The sequence below is a fragment of the Rhynchophorus ferrugineus genome, unplaced genomic scaffold (assembly GCF_030347505.1).
Source record: "Rhynchophorus ferrugineus isolate W39M unplaced genomic scaffold, kcgeb_rfMv2 rfM4, whole genome shotgun sequence".
NCBI classification, from domain to species: domain Eukaryota; kingdom Metazoa; phylum Arthropoda; class Insecta; order Coleoptera; family Curculionidae; genus Rhynchophorus; species Rhynchophorus ferrugineus.
In genome coordinates, this window is record NW_027472583.1 from 42,592,846 (window position 1) to 42,610,706 (window position 17,861).

General features: G+C 30.0%; 1 protein-coding gene across 2 annotated transcripts in view; it reads left to right on the forward strand.

Annotated features, from left to right (window-relative positions):
- The first annotated feature begins 7,488 nt into the window (after positions 1–7,488).
- spab (space blanket) overlaps positions 7,489–17,861 on the forward strand; it is a 52,674-nt gene continuing 42,301 nt past the window's right edge. The window contains exon 1 of one of the 2 annotated variants that reach the window (XM_076404551.1): positions 7,489–7,627. The gene's annotated coding sequence lies outside the window, so the exon portion shown is untranslated. Of the gene's footprint in view, positions 7,628–11,649; positions 11,713–17,861 lie in introns of those variants that run through there. The other variant, XM_076404552.1, reaches the window with a different exon arrangement.

The window sequence follows — 17,861 nt, forward strand, 5'->3', positions numbered from 1 at the left end:
TTCTTCGATCAATTTTTGTTGTATTTACGCTATATTTATTATCATCTTGCCATGAGTGATCCAAAGTACCATTCTGAAATATGCATGTCTCATTTAAATATACAAATTAGTATAATAATACTTCTTTGATTTTGTTGTGTGTTTTTAAAAATTGTATTCTTTTAAAAGCAATGTCTGGGAATTCCATTAAATCCCTTCGTGGGTTATCTTTACACCACTTAAATCTTATTACCCAATAGTGTATGAAGGAATGTTCATACATCCCTCAAACAGCTAAATATGTTTTGGCTTTTTATGGATACTTTCCGGGCTTACAAATTTCTCTGAACTAATTCTATTAAATTATGTTTGGATTGAAAAAAACTACTTAATGTTTTTATACATTTCGTATATTTGATCTCTGATACTGCTAACATAAAGCTGATCTTGATTTGTTACCTATTTCGCAAAAGGACGGTTTCTTTTTGGTGAATTTAAGGTCATATTGTTTTTTATTTTTTGAGATAGTTTAGAAACCGTGCCCCTACTAATATTCAGTGCAGCTGCAACATGGGAAAAATACTTTCAATAAATTCTGCGGTGATTTGAATTTTTTGAAAAAAAAGCGTTAAAGGAATGTTGGTCGGTTTATAACCCGTAATTATAATATTTTGAAGAATGTTGCAGACGTTTGACAAACGGACAAATTTTGCACGCCCATTCGGTTACTTTTCGAACTTCTCAAACAGCATTCTATCTTTTTTTTAATTTTAAATAGAATAACATGAGAAGGGAAACATTGTCTGACTGTAAAACGAAGTTAAAACATTCGGCAGGCATATGTTGATGACGTGCGTCACTACTGTTTTGAATAGGCCATACATCTTAGATATTTGATTACGAAACCTCCTTTACTTATCCATTTTATCCATATTGTATGCAGCTATATAAATTATTCAAATTTTTCTCTTTGCAATCCTATTTATTCCTTACATTCCCCACAACAATCTAATTATTATTTTTCAAAGAAATATTCTTAAACCAAAATCAGCTAAATCGGTCAATACGTTCTCGTGTTTTTGGGAAACTAATATATAGCAATTCATTATATTTCGCAGCAATTATGTTTTTTATTTCAACTGTATGAAAATATTTCTAAACATTAATAATCCCCTCACCCTCTAAGAAGCCACAGTGGTTAAGGCGACAGGACGGTTCTTAACAGTTGTGGGTTGAAATATCATATTGCATGTAAATGTATGTTTCTAATTGTTTGTAATTACAATTGTATCGCCAGTAATCAAGATCTATAAGACCGCATGTCTTTTGGGGCGGTTATATTGAGTTAATCACTTCCTAATCTTTAAAGTTAATACCGTTTACTGTACAGTACTCGTATAAATCAATAACATTAGGTAGCCTATTTAAACAATATTTTAAATTTCTAAAACTCTAGTATGAATAAAAATGTATCAAAAAGGAATATATGAGCTTAATAAAAACAAAACTGTCATCAATAATTCGTGATATTAAAGATTATTAGGTGGGAAAATGCCGCATCATCGCTGAGTAATTCTTTTATGCGGAACAGGAGACTTAAAAAAGCCCGAGGATTTATCATACGCAATATCTGACACGATACCATTGTATGGAAAAAATTGCCATTACGTTAAACTCCCCATATATCTTGTCGAAAAAAATATACACATACACAAAAATGTTACCAGAATATTCATATAAACTGCTGTTATGTTTCCCCTTCCTTATTTTATGATATCGTACAAACAAACAGCCCTTTATAAGTTAATATTTAAAATATTATATATCAGCACCAGGTCTGATTTTATTATATAGGGTGCACCATTAACATGAATATATATGAATATTTTTAATCAAATATTGATACTAGGAAATGCCTCCTCTAATTGTTTGTTAAAAAATAATAAACTAAACAAAAAACAAACTAAAGAATAAAATTGCTAATAACATAACCAGCGAGTATTTGTTGTTGTGCTTAATTTAATTGGTTTTACTCCATACTTTATATAGAAAAGATGTTCTTTACTCTCAAAAATCAAAAATATTTTTACTAAACACCCTTATGAGGAGAAAATATGGGAAAGGAGCTCAAACACAAATTGTTGAATACAGTGTGGTTAATATTATCAGTTACAGCTGGTTATTTTTGCATGTTGTTGTCTTTGATCAATTTTAAAAGGTTTATGTTGCTCATAAACTAAGTAAAATTAGTAGCAATACTCGAATGCCTTTTCTGGTATTTGCTAAACTTTCTTATATGTTCTGAACAAAAATATATTGAAAAATAATATTCCACCAAGCCTTAGTAAACTTAATTTTTTATGTTGTTAATAATTATTTTATATGAGATCATTAATAAACACTCTCCCTCACCAGATGTGAAACAGCTTTTTCATATTATTTGTATCAACATGTAAAGAGAATATGAAATTATTTTATAATATTTTGCTTGCCGCTGCATTTAACGAAAAAAAGGAAAGGCATTACTCTTCCAGTCATACTTCCAACACTAATTATGGTACAAATATGATATTTCATTTTTTTCAAGAGTCCTAGGACCCACTTATGGCTGTTGATAATGACCCTTTGTGAAATAAGGTAAATATTATTTTAAAAATAAACTTTTGTAAGGAACATATAATTATTTTAATTCAAAATGCTCATGTGTCTTAATGATCTTATTATACCATTATACGTTATTAATTATTAACTAATAATAAATATTAAAATGATATTTATAAGTCCATGACATATTGGTGGTAATAATTACATTACAAATGAAAAGTAGGGTTAACTTCTCAGACCCAAAGTCTATGCCATTCATTATCCCCTAGTTATTCCCGCTATCTCTCATATTTTTGTGCCGATGCACGATACCACGGGTGAGGTTCGGTTCGCCGGTATATGCTGAACTTAATGCGGCCAACATTGAAACTAAGCAAAGTGCATGCGCAATGCAACTTCGGTGTATGTTCAGGTCGAATATTACAGATCTTAACTCATCTTCAGGTAGGTAAAAGTTCTTATTTAGATGATATTAGCTTCAGAAAACATTGATTTAAAGCAGCTGAAAGCTTATATTGTATTCATTAAGAATCTCTAATAACCATTAAACGATGTTTTTTCTGGAATTTTTCCATCTAATGGGCATGAATCCCATCAACCATGTCAACAGAATTTTTGTGGTAAGCTTGTTTTATATTCCCCTATATCTAAGAGCTACCTATATAGTCAGCAAGAGCTATTTCAAATATTTGGAACAATTATATATCAGCACAGAACGGTTATAAAATATGGGCAAAAGATTATTTTTGAAATCAAGATTTTTTCTGGTTGCAGAATTCTACATTCTACTAGGTTTGAAAACATTTCGAGAAGGAAATAATTTTAGCTACTAGCCTGTAACTCATTGATTTTAGTTTATTTCAATAATAGTCAATCTGCCGAAAGCATGTAGGACACCTACAAAAAATCATGCATATATCCGTAATATATGACATTGTGCTAAAAAAAACAAATATTGAATACCAAACCAAACCGTATCTTTTCTAGATTAGATGTATTCTTTCCCGCCATATAAACTTATTACTTTAAAAGGAAAACAGCAGAGATACCAAACCTTTTAATATCTCTACCACTATCAAAATAATACTGTGTTACAAATTAGTGATTATAAATGATATTATAAATAATTTACATAATTTCTACAGGGATTGCTTAAATGAGACATGGTAATGCAATGTATACAAAAAATTAGACAATTATTTCAAATATTATTTTAAATATTATTATACATAAATTTAAAATGTACAACAAATTATGAAATACAATGGCTAGCCGTTAGATTAGAGCAGGTGAGTTCAAAGGATAAAAACAAAATTTCATAAAAAAAGATTCGATTTCATAAAAGTAAATATATTAAAAATGTATAAACGATACTTTTTGAGAAAATATATGTAAATGAATAAATTACGATAAATGCCCAAAAATAAATGTTCGAATTTAATCAAGAAATAAAAACCCAAATTAGAAATCGATATCATATTATCTCAGTCACAAATAGACGCAAATCGATGATGATAAATACTTCCATGCTACCACAAGTAATCAAGAAAAGACCGATTACAAAAGGCGGGCTCAAATACAGGCATCATTAAGAATGACATAAAAGCGGTCGTTAAGAATAAACGAAAATCCAGCGCGGTAGATTGTCCATATTAACTCTGTTGGATACTTCACAATATATCATTATAGCATTACTATTATTTCACATATTTTTACTTTATTTAAAACTTATTAGTGAATTAATGATAATATTATATGCTTGCATGTATTCTGATAAATTTTTCACTTAAAAATGGAATGTGTTGTGAAAAATTGGTATAATATATATTCATATAATTATTTTCTACGACTTTTTCTACTATCCTGGCAACATCATGGTACCTTGCCGAAAAACCGATGATGATGTGGTAGCGGTCTAATCATCGATCCATTTTATACCACTTAAGCATTTCGAAAGCGTAAACCAGCTAAGACTAACTGAATTAATCTGAACAGTGAGTACTCTGAGTGCGACAAAACTATCCATTCGAGATGCAACAGTGTGTCCTTCACAATTATTTCTACGTTTCTGCAAGCATTGTCATTTAGTAGAATATGAATTTGCGTCTGTCGGTCGCTCTTGCAATGGTATAGTTATTTCAAGCTTTTGGATCTTTCCCAATGCATCCAAAGATCTAGGAACAGTTGATCCATCAAACAGTATATTTCTGTGTACTGGATTGATGACCAAAAAGTTTTGTACTTTATTGTCTTGGAACTTTCTTGGTCCTGCGAGCCATTGCTTGCCATTGACATTAAAATCACAACTTTTAAATCATTATAATCATTTTTATATAGCGGAGCAGCATCACCATAAGTATCTAAAAGTGCAACAGCAACGCAAGAATACTGAAGTGAATAATATTGTTTTATGTATTGTTATGTTTGTATTGACTTTTGCCATTTTCTTGAATTATGAAGGTATTGCGCATCCAAAGACATACAAGCATCTAGTATACCAAAAAGTATGTATATATATATATATATATATATATATATATATATATATATATATATATGTATCTTTTAATGGCTTTATACTAAAGATGCACACTCTTAAGATTACAAATAAATATATTATGGATATTACGGATAAACATGTTATATGAAAATTGATTAGATTTAGCTAAGTCAAAATTGTACCCTTAGCAATAACATTAAAAATGCTGATAAATAAATACGTAAATAAAAATGGTTGTTACATATTACTGAGAACTAAAAATACTAAATATATCAATAAGAGTAATTGCAATATTGAAAGCAGTACAATCTCCAATTATTAGTGACACTTTTTACATGCATGCTCGGTTCCACTATTCCAAGTATAATCTGATAAGCCATGTCTGAATAGATAATCATATTCAGATTCATTTAGCAACATATACTATTTGAAAGTATTAGACGATTGGTATTTTCTTCCATAAAATTCTACTCGAGCTCAGCCTTGATTATTTCCCTTGTCAACAATAAATATGCTTTGACAATGATGATGATTGATGAGTTGTTGACTTTGTTATCAATAATTCTGAGAGGAATACAGCACCGCACTCCTAGCCATTTGTTCACTCAGCATGAAACACTGAATGTTCATATAGCATTATTAATCCCAGATTTATCATAAAAATTTTGTTATATGCACATATAGGCCGACAAACTCATTCATGAATCAACACAACTGGGTTCTGTAGGACTGCCTCTAGGCTTTCTGCATAAAAGCTACCCTCTTTCTTTATATCCTTAATCGATAAGTTATATAAGAAAAACATATCCTAAACCCTGAATACCTGATTATTCTGGCGAGGAGAAAGTCACCCCAAAATGAAAGGAACTGGCCAGTGCTGGTTAAAGCCCAACAAGTCCTTGATACCTTAATTTTAATTGTGAGTCACGCTTATTTTGAAAATCTTTATGGCTTTTCACCTGCCGAGGTGTAATAAAATTGATAAAGGCACTGAATCCGTATAAGAGAACAAGTTTGAATTAGCACCTTATATGACAAACGCCTGATTGATGTTGGATGGACAGATTCCGATAGCTTGCTATCTTTTTGAACATTTAAATTTTCTTTAAATTTAGATGAAAAGTAAGCTCATTTGCTTGAATTCTTTGTCCATATATCAAACTTACTAGATATGGTCACCAACTATCAATACATATAGTACATATTTGTAGCCATCAAGTCACGAAATTGTAAGTTAATATATTATGCGATTTATTTTCAAAGTTTAAGATATTTTTCAAAATCTCAATTAGTTTCGGAGATATAGATCTAGTGATGTAGTAGCTCTAGTAATTCAAAAACCCAAAATAATCTATGAATTTTTTTAAGTCGCTAAAATCATTGATATGGGCTTTTGCACCAAAACATAAACATGTTTGCAATATTTTTCACACAATTAAAATTACAGCTTTTACACCAATTTACATTTTAAGGAAGGCTTCATTCCTATTTAAAATATTATCAACCTTATGGATATAACAAGTGGTCCAGGAACCTATGCGTTCGCCCTTACATGGGAAAACCCCTGAATTAAGCGCTCAGAAATATGAGCTCAAAGCAGGCCAGAACCAGGAATCGCATATTGAAAGTATCTGAGTATAAAGTATCATTGTAAAACTGTGAAAAAAAATTGTAAGACTGCGCGTAACTTTACCCTAACTTTAAAGGATTTTTTCCCAAAACTATTTTTTTCGAGACGTTTGCATGATATCCTAAGCCTTCCTAATGCTGATTTACTTAAAATTTGATGTATATTCTTCCATATATTCTTCTATCGTACAAGATTTACTATTTTTATATGTCTAAAAATTCTTAAATGCCAAAAGAAATTGTATTTTATCGAGCAGTCGCAATAAATATCTAATAAAGAAATGGATACTAAAAATACTGTTTGTTTTTTATTTAACACGAAAAATATCATGTCTGAAAAAATATGCCATAATTTTTTTATTTTGGCTATAGTAAAATATAAAATTCAAAGAAGAGTTAATTCAAAAGAATATCCGATTGTTTCCATGACGTCATAACCTTGCATTACCAGTTTCCCCTACCTTGAGCTGTTTACAAACTGAAACAACATTCGTCATCGTACAATTCCCTCACCAATACGATCGCATTGTTGATTGTTCTTACCTTTGAGATTAAAAAAAAAATTACACTAACATGTTATTCCATCCAACCCCGTCCGCCAGGCCCGCTCTTTAATCTTTTGGGAGTTCCGTCGATCCTCCCCCTGGCCCCGTGCAGCGGAATGCGCTCCCCGCCATTCATTGACAAATCTGCCGCCCCCACGCGTTTCCCAGCCACAACGAACCGGTTCGGGAAGCGACGAAAATAGCCGAGCCACGACATTATAAAGTTCGGACTGTATGGATCGGTACCTAAGACCGCTCGGCTCTATTCGGCTAGTGTTGCAAACAGGTTTCTGATAGGTTTCAGTCTTTATTGGGCGACGGTGGTGGTCAGACCAGAAGAGATTTCGAAACGATAATAGAGACGGAACTGGTAAGTCTGGACTAAATCCCGTTATCAGTAAATAATTTAATTTAACCTGACATTATTTTAGTAAAGCTGTAGATATTCGATAATAATACAAAATCATTCAAGAAAAATTTGTTATCGTTTACAAATAAATGCATTAAATTAGTCTTTCTTTTAAAGTATTAATGCATTTTTACTAATAAATCAAATATTCAACTTCGATTTATTTTAAAAATTAATCTCAAATTGCAATTCAAATTAAATGCACTAAAAACTAGAAAATATAATTATATATATTAAGCAATAACACAACATTAATATAATGTAATAAAATATATTTTCATACTGATAATAATATTATATCAATTTAGACGGATTTTAATATCTTATAAAGAAAGGCTAATCATATTCTACCACAATTGTCAAACCAACTAATAATCTTACTTTATTTATATTTATATTGTTTTTAAGTCTTGGGTTTATGGTTAAGTTGGTTAAGTCTTAGCTTATGACCTGATTGTAATTTACTTCAGTCTATGGGTATACCATTAAACTAGTATTATTATAATACCACTAATAATATAAAATTAATGAAGAAATCTTAATACCTAATTTCAGAAATTTGAATCAGCAGTTGAATATTCAGCAGTGCAACGTTATTACTTTATTTTCACTCAATTTAATTGAATATTCATTCGCTGTATAACAAAATTAACGCTTTCATGCTAACAATTTAAAATTTCTACGCATAATTAGGTCTTCGAGAATTTCAGTATGTAACATATAAAAATCTGTTCATGCTGCTCACTATCTTATAACATTATCGTGTTTCTGGTTTTACGACTAACTGCCTTTATTGAATAAAAATGCGCATCGGTTGGAATCGATAGCAGTTTTCCATGCCAATTTCGTTTTGTTTGACCTTCCAGTTCATCACCTCCGATCTTTTTCGATTAACGTGTAAATCGCATGAAAATCGTTTTCTCAAACATCGTAATCAAAGTTCACCCATTTTTAACGATAGAGTACGTTTAAGTCTATTATATTATAAACAAAGTTTGTAAGTTACCAATTACCTTAAATCAAACATGAAATGAAAAAGTTATTTTTGTGTAACATTATATATAAAAATATATTTTGTAAAGTTGTAATTCAATATCTTTCATTCATTCAACATTAGAGAATTTGAGAAAAAATATATTGGTAAAGGTTTGACAAAATAAATTTAAATTTATTTAATTATGAACGAAAGGCACTAAGGTTGTGTTTAATATGTATTACTTTACTTTTCATTCAACATTTCAACATTCCTTTAGTTCACTTCACACTTAAGATGATGTAGTCTTGACAGAGCAAAAATACATTAATAACATTTTCTGTTCGACAATAATAAAACTAATTTATGTATTAATTTAATCACTATATGTCATTATCTTTGAAAATGTTTTATTTGCTACACTAACCTATTAATAAATTAATTAATTAACTCAATTAATAAAAATATTTAAGTTAGTTCACTTCTTTATTACATCAATAAAAAATTAGTAAGAAAGATCTAGTATATTATTATAATTATTGCCTTTTCTATTTCAAGATTTGAGACCTAAATTATTTACACATATATAACAATTAATTTTTAAAGTGTCTTTCTTCCTTCTAGCAAAAACATTTGATGACAATCAACAGATTTCAGAAATTTTTCAGCTTTTCGCTGCCATCGATATATTTTCAAAGCTTGCACTTTGAAAACAACAACCATTTGTTGGTAAACCTCTACTTGTTTTAACAATTATCAATCGACATCTAAAACACATTGTCAATTGGTAATTTTTTAAAGGAAATTTAAAGAATAATCATCTTGTTAGACGTTTTATTATTGATACAAGCAAATAGATAATTATCGTTGTCTACTGCATAAGGACTAAATGATAGATAACTCATTAACTTCCACAGGATTCCTACAGTTCGGTTTTGATGTTAATTAGATTTAGACCTTTTGAATAAATACATTATCCCCAAAAAGGTGACCAACTTTTCACAGCATATAAAGTTATCCAGAGCTGTCAGACAAATATTAAACAACCTAGCACCTTCAAGTTTCAAGTACAGATAACCGAATAATTTTAGTAATCAAAAATTTAATTTAAAGTTATTTAATTTTTATCAGCTTTCTTTTATTATTAATATTTTCCTAAAATTAAATATTGTGTATTTTTTTACAATACTGTTTAATACTCGAGGCGATTTATGTATTTTGCTTGAATATATTTTTCGTAAATTTTTTTCTCAATCGGGGAATTTTGCTTGTTTTCCTTTTTGTAATTATGTTTTCTTTTTATTAACTATAAAATATAATCATATATCTTAAGCAATAGCGCAGCATTTATAATATTCAAACATAGAATAATAATAATAATAATAATAATAATATAATAAATCTTATAAAGAAAGGATTATCATAGTCCACTAGAATTGTGTAAACATTTTATATTGTTTTTTTTTTAATTTTAATTATCAATTGTTATTTAGTGTCGATATTTTTTTCTAAATCCTAAAATAAATAATAAATAAATATCCACAGTCACTATGGGGACATGATTATATGAGTGGCATTTTGGTTTTAGATTTCCAGGTATGATTCCGAAGTTACAATTTTAAATATTTAACATCGACAATTTTTATCAACTGACGATTCGTCAAGTCCTTTACGCTTTTTAATTAGATTTATATACAATAAAGCTTTCAACGTCTTTGAACCTTCTTGTATTTTATTGATGGTCCTTAAATCGGAACGGCCATATGCATATTTAAGCAATAATCTTTCATAAATTTGCAATGGCCCTCCAATGTATATTTCAAAAACTGTATTAATCAAATTAACATAATAAAACATCAGTATTGATGGAACAAACATTAAAAGTAATTAAAGTTGACTAAAATATACTAATGTTCTTTTAACCATGTACTTAGCATCTTCCCAGTTTCTCCTATAAAAACTTCCCCACGCTCACAGCAGATTAAGTTTAGGGAGCGTCTTGGGCTTCTTCCTTTGTGGTATAAATATAACTGTAATGCTGTGAACGAGAGGACTGCTAGGAAAATATTTTCAATATTATCTTATTTCACTTTTAACAGTAGGAAAGAATTTCAGCTTATTGCTCATTTGGATATCTTCTTTTTTATTAATATTCGCCAAGTTGTATCCATTTTGAAAAAATTTGAGATGATTAAATTCATTGCCTAAGAAATCTGGTGCGATTGTGATTGAAAAATTCAGGTTGCAGATTTTTTAGGATAGCTCTTGGTCTGAAAATACTCATCTGAAATAAAAAGTCTAAGAAAAAATATCGATCTTTATAGTTAGATATTAAGACTATTAAATTTGATAGCGTAAACCATGGTTAAGTCTTATAACATTAAAAGTATGACGAATTTTCAAATTAAAATCTCCTTCCATGTCTTTTTCAAAGAATTTTCTCGGTATAGTGTTAATAGTGAACAATAGTAGGCTCAACATTTAAACAATAAATGGCAAATTTCAATTTTGAAAGCGAATAGCCAGAGGGTTTGTTTTCATGCAACACTTGTCCAGAAAAATTATTGTGACAAAATAGATTAGTTTCCTCTGTATAAAATCGGAGTCCAACATTGTCAAATAGTAAATATTTGATCAAAAAATACACACTTACTTATTTGTGATATGCTGATAAAGCCACATTTTTAATTAACATAATAATCATAAACATTATTAAATATTAACGTAAGAAACAATAAAAAATAACGAATAAGAAAATTAACATCTTATTAGATATATTAACGATTATATTGTTGACATTTGTATAAATGTTAATCACTTTTATTTTACATATTTCATTTATAACAACCTTTCTGTTGACGTCTCTTCTGAATTAATAGTGTTCCACCTGTTTTGATATTGATTTTTTTGTCTGGCGGACATTCACTGATGTGATACATTAAAAAACTTTCTACCTAATTGCTATTTGCTTAGGGACATTTCTGTATTAATTGTGCCATGTGGTTTTTCCAGCTATCTAAATTAAAGGGACACATTACCATTATTGTTAACAGGCCCTAACTTCAGCATATTTGTGAGTATATTATTTTAATCATGTATCAATTAATTAGTAAGTGTATTATTTGTAAATGTATTGCTCGATGGGAATTAGTTATATAGGTATTGTTTAATTAGAAAAGTTTAGGTTAGTATCCGATAATAACTTTCCACTATAATGTCAAAGTGTAAGTCCCTATTGTCTATATATAAATTGGCTTGCACAAATGTTAAAATTCTAAATTTTTATTTTGTTATTGAATTATAATAATTTTAAATCCATCGCATATTGTTTAATATTTTCAATCTCGTTGAACAATATTTACTTCTATATTTATATAGTAAGTACTATGCCTTTCAACTAATTATAAAGGATTTACAATTGATGACGTGCTAGCTTATAGAATAACGCATCGAACACTTAACTATAATAGCCATCAACGCTCTGTTATTAGAGTTTGCGTTTTACTATGCATCATTTTACTATGTGTAATATATTTTTTATAAATATTCAGACTTGCAATACATGTATTTGGCCAACATGTATGATATTGCACTACTCGCTGTAAGTAACAACCTTGAAATAACTATAAATAGATTATAAACATCTCTGAGTAACATTACTGAGCAAACTCTGAAATGGAGAATAAAATTAAATACTACGAAATTTACGCATCTGGATTTCACATATTAAAAAATATTTTCAATGACAATTTGTTCTAGAATAATTCCTTATGCGAACACAACAAAATACTTGGGCTTGACACAAAGTGCGTGTTAAAAAGAAAGAAAGTATGAAGAAACAGTATGCGACTATGGTGTCGCAAAAATAAATACTATATCAATCTGATCCAAACTTATGTAAACAAAGTTCGTCGCAGCTTAACATCCCATAGTACATTGTAAATAAGAAAATCCACAAGGAATTGAAAAGGTTTGCCAGGAAGTACTAACTCAGATTGCGTAAACATAAAAATGGTCGAAGCATTCAAACTGTGCCGTGTTTTAAAATTATATGGAGTGCACCAGAGAGAATACATCCATCGTACGTAAATGAGATAATAACCCTTTAAACAATATGAAGAAATCCAATAAATTATTTATATTTTGATGGTTAAAAGATGTGTCAATATTTAAAAAAAGTATATACTTTTTATTATTTTTATAACATTACAGTATAAGAAAATTTTTTATTCTGAGACATTTTCATTATTAGGCATAATTCTTATATTCTAGTTTCATTCAAATTAGTAAATAACAATATAATATTTAGCGCACAGTTTCGCTCTAGACTCAGTAATTTTATCTACCACAATATTGCGACCCAATTACATACGAACTACATAATTTGTAAACATATTATTCAATAGAAATATTTACTAGGCAGCTATTGTTTGAAACAGAGAACACAAAACATAACAAAATAACATACTTCAGCATTATATTCCCATTATGTATTGTTTCTTGTCGAACCACGTGTATGTCCTTACATATACACACCTATTATTAATAAGGCTTTTTTATATAATATAATTTCCTGGCTTTATTTAGAAGTTTATCACCATAAGTCAGCGCTTGGAGGGAGCATCAACTTTCAACTTTTCAACCAAATACACTGCTGTTGATATCACAGAAGTCCAAATATTCTTCACCGAATCTCGACACAGTTCTATCCTGGAGCTACATATTGTATCTTGCATCGAAAAAGTGGATTTCACCACAGAAGTCTGTGAGAAATTCGTTGAATTCTCGTTCGACAAATACATCCAAATTAATTGTGTACTGATTGTCGCACCTTATGGAAAAATTTCGAAGAAAAACATGTATAATTTGCCGTATCAAGGCATCTTTCTGTTGGATTATAGTAGTGTCCAGGTCTCCGAACCATACATAAGAATTGCTAATATAATAATTCGAAACAGGCAGATTTTAGTTTTGATTGTAACATTTTCCTCTCTTTCACATGCCCTATCTACGAGAGGAAAAAACCCATCTAATATTTTCCTCAATCAGCTGGTGGACCGCGAAAACTTTATCTAGACCACCTCGATTGGGTCTAAATCCCGGATGCCCTTCTGGGCTTGTATCATTGCGAGCTCTTTAAAATCTTTTTTGTATGATCTTCCCAACACTTGATAGGAGAATCATACCTCGATAGTATTTACACTGATTACGGTAACCTTTTTTCAGTCTATATATAATTATAGATTTCTTCCACGCCAGAGGTACGCTTTCTGATCATCAAATGTGTGTAAATAGTACGTGAAACTATTGAAACAACATTTCCCCATCGGCCTTGATTACATCGGTCGGACCACCGAAGCGGTCTTACCACATCGGTAAATCGTCCATTATCAAGTTGTCATCAGGAAGTAAAGTTTCTGGAATATGAGTTGGTGGCTGATTTGTTAAATCCTGTAGTGGGTCATGTTGTAGAGCTGAAGAACACTCTCCATCATATGATTTTACGAAGGTTCCATAAGCTTTTTGGATATTTTCGTTGATATTGTCATTGAAAGACTCACTCCTGCCGCTCAACCTCCTAAGTGTTTGGTTTCCTCTACTTTTAGATTTTGCCTGATATCTCTATTTACTTTTCGTTATTATCTAGATCAATTATCGTTGCTTTTTTACGATCTTCTACCAATTGTAGACATTCTTCGGATATACAGGGCTGTGCATTATATCGAGCTGCTGGAGATAATTGGTTAAGATATTTTCTTTTCTATTACATCAATATCTGTATCGATTTGGTATTCTAGTGCTTGGAACTTATTTACTATTTCAATTTGAAACTCCTTTTTATATTTCGGATTACGCAAATAGCTACAATCGTGATTAATTGTATTCGACCTTTTACGTTCTACTATTTGGATAATAGTTGTACTATTGCAAGATGATCCAAAGAAGTACATCAAATATATCGTTAAGTGTCGAACGCAATCGGTAATTTATTAAAACATAACTTAACACTGTTCAATCAATGCCTCTTGGTTTTCGCTATGTTAGTTGGTGCTTCGGAGGATATTGGAATACAGTGTATTTACGGCATTGTTATTTAATAAGGTAAATAACCATCCACGTAAACCATTATTGTTAATTTGTCCATAGTCAAAATTTCTTAAAACCTCTTCCCAATTAGTTTTATCTGAACCTGTATGGGCATTGAAATATACTGCCAGAATAGATATACCAGGTGTAGAATATAATCAAAAGCTTCTTGACTTTGGTTGTAAAAGTTAGATCCAACATCATCGTAAATCGATTTAAAAAATATTTAAAATTCTTTTAAAAAAAATTGCTTAGACATTTTTAAATATATCCATGCGGTATATAACAAGTAATTCATAATTTTATGCAGAAAAACCTAACTTTTAGCCTCTTCATTTACATGAAACATCCACCGCTGCTTTTTTGTTGGGAAAAAATTAAAATATTTAATATAATGCTAATGGATTTATGGCGGGCAAGATGGTATGCTTTTAACATTTCCTTTCGGGCGGGATTCTCGAGTTCCAACATCATGTAACAGAAAAGAGAAAAAATTGTTAAAAAATCTCTCATTAAATTTTCAAACATTTTGTATAACTGAAGTATACTTTTTGAAACAATGTTAACTATAAAAAAGTACTGTCTCTAAAAAAAGTGTTTCTGTATAAAATAAATTTTACTAGCACGTAATCAGCTAGAATAACTCTCTGCCCTCTCTCTTTTTGACCAAGTAATTACTAGTTCATCAATATTGCTTAATGTGAAATAAACCATTATCAAATTTTAGCTAATATTTGGAGAGTGTGTCTATTTCTAATTAATAAATTAGTTTTATGATCCTATGGCTTTGAACATTCTTCACCAAACCTCGTCAGCGTCCGCAATCCCCAGAAACAATTAACTTTAGATTCTTTAGACCACTCTCTATGACTTTCAACAAAGTTTTTTGGAGCTGATAATTGTCTTTTCTTTATAAACTGTTGATCTCGCCGTTAAAATCGGTGAAAGAGTTATAGCTATACAAACCTTGGTTATGAAATCAAATTATTATAATTATTATAAAGATGCTTCGAAAAAACCTTCTGCCATTTTCTTTTTTTAAATTCCACAGCGTTCAAGTCCGACAACTATAACTCCAAGTATTTCAACGTGTATGCTTAATGGAGATAGATTGCTGAATTTTTGAATAATTACCATCTAACAGCAACAAAATTATTATGTTGTAAGGTAGATGAAAAACTGCTCTGCTGAAAAGCTGTAGAGGTTGAAGGAAACATTTTGATGATTTGAGATCCCAAACTGCCTCCCTTATAATCACCCTCATAGAGGGCGCTCGATGAGACCACGCCCCGGTGCCGCCATTATTGAAAATTTAGCGAACATTTTTGGATTCTTTCAACCAAAAGTCAGTAAGAGCCATAGCTACTGAATAGTTCTTCTACAAAAAAGTATAAACATATTCGATAAAAATATTGTTAATTATTCTAAATTTAATTTGTATGCATTTATGTTAAATAATTTTCTGAGTATTAACGGCAAATTAATTCTCCGATAATTTGATATTCTTGACACATTTTCATAATAGCGACGAGCATAGATCGTCCTTCAAAATTCATTTATTAAAATATTTATCAAATAAAAGAGCATTTATTTCCGTTATAGAACTTAGGCAAAGTTCTATAACGCTAAATACTTCACGCTAAGAACTTAACGCTTCACGATTTGCTAAGAACTAGATATATTTTAAATATAGGTACATTATAAATATTTCAGAAAATATTTCAAAATATAATAACTAAATCATCACTATATTATAATAGAGTAGGTAAGTTACCTGTACTAAAATGTTAATTGTTTGTGGTAGATAATATCCAACTGAAAAACGTATTTTCTATTTCTTATGTGAGTTATCGACAAACTGATAAATCATTATTTAACTTGTGAAATAAATAATGGTATGTATTAAATGATAACGACGACGAATTCTTTTTTATTTCATATAAATCTCCAATCGTACCATATTAAAGAGAAATATGATGTAATTTTAATGTCCCCACAATCACATTGTGGACAATATCCTATTATAAACTAAATTGGTTTAAGGTAGTCATCTTTGGGAAATGCCTATTTGCGTCTGCCTATTTAATTATTTACAAAACCATTTAATTCTCTAGAATATTCTATTTAAAGGATAGCTTATGATCTACAGTCTTTATCCACAAGCTTCAAATTTATATTTTCTACAAACACTGCATTCCAGAATGAAAATAATGACTATTATTTGAAGCCATCCAATCTTTAAATCATGTTTTTAGCTTTGGCTATTGACTTGTAGTGATAAGTCAATGACGTATGTTTTGTTACATTATATCAGCTAATAACACTATATTTCAAAAGGTTATTTGTATTAATGTAACTTTTCTGTATCATTGGTTACATAACATCGTGGTTAATCTAATTCGGGATGAAAATTATGCACTTTTATTTCAAAGTCATCAAGCGCCATTCAAAATGTATTTTCATCAAAATATATAGAATGCATGACACTCTGATATTGGCCACCTAGGTCACTATATCTCCTAACCCAATATGCAACATGTTAAAAACAAGCAGTTTCAACAATTAAGTTTTACTTCAAATGATAATTTACTTCATCACAATGTATAGATTATAAAGCACTTAGTTTAATTAACTAAACTTAATCTTTAGTAACGTTCTCATTAATAAATCGAATAAGTTAAATAAACAAAAATTTGTTAGTCCGACTATTACCACTAGTATCAAACCTAAGAACGAAAGAATTATAAATATGGCAAGTGCAGATATTAATTAAATTATCTATAATTTCTTATTAGCTAAGCTTACCTAAATCATTATCACATATAATTTTATCAGCATAATACTGTCCTAATATATATTGTTAATTAAATAAAAACAAAGAAAACCTGGCACCGGCCAGATAATATCTCTTTATTTCCGAGCCATAACATATTCGGGAAGGACAAAAGGACAATTGTTGATCCACGCCTTCATTAAGGGCTTTTCCAACACCCGCATGCCTCTCCTACCCCTCTGACCTATTTTAAGCTGCAACTTTCGCACCACCTGCAGCTTCGCCTGTCCTATAGTATTGCAGCGGGTCTAGATCGATATATCAGGGATCTAACGGGATACCGTTTTAGATTTCCGCCAAAA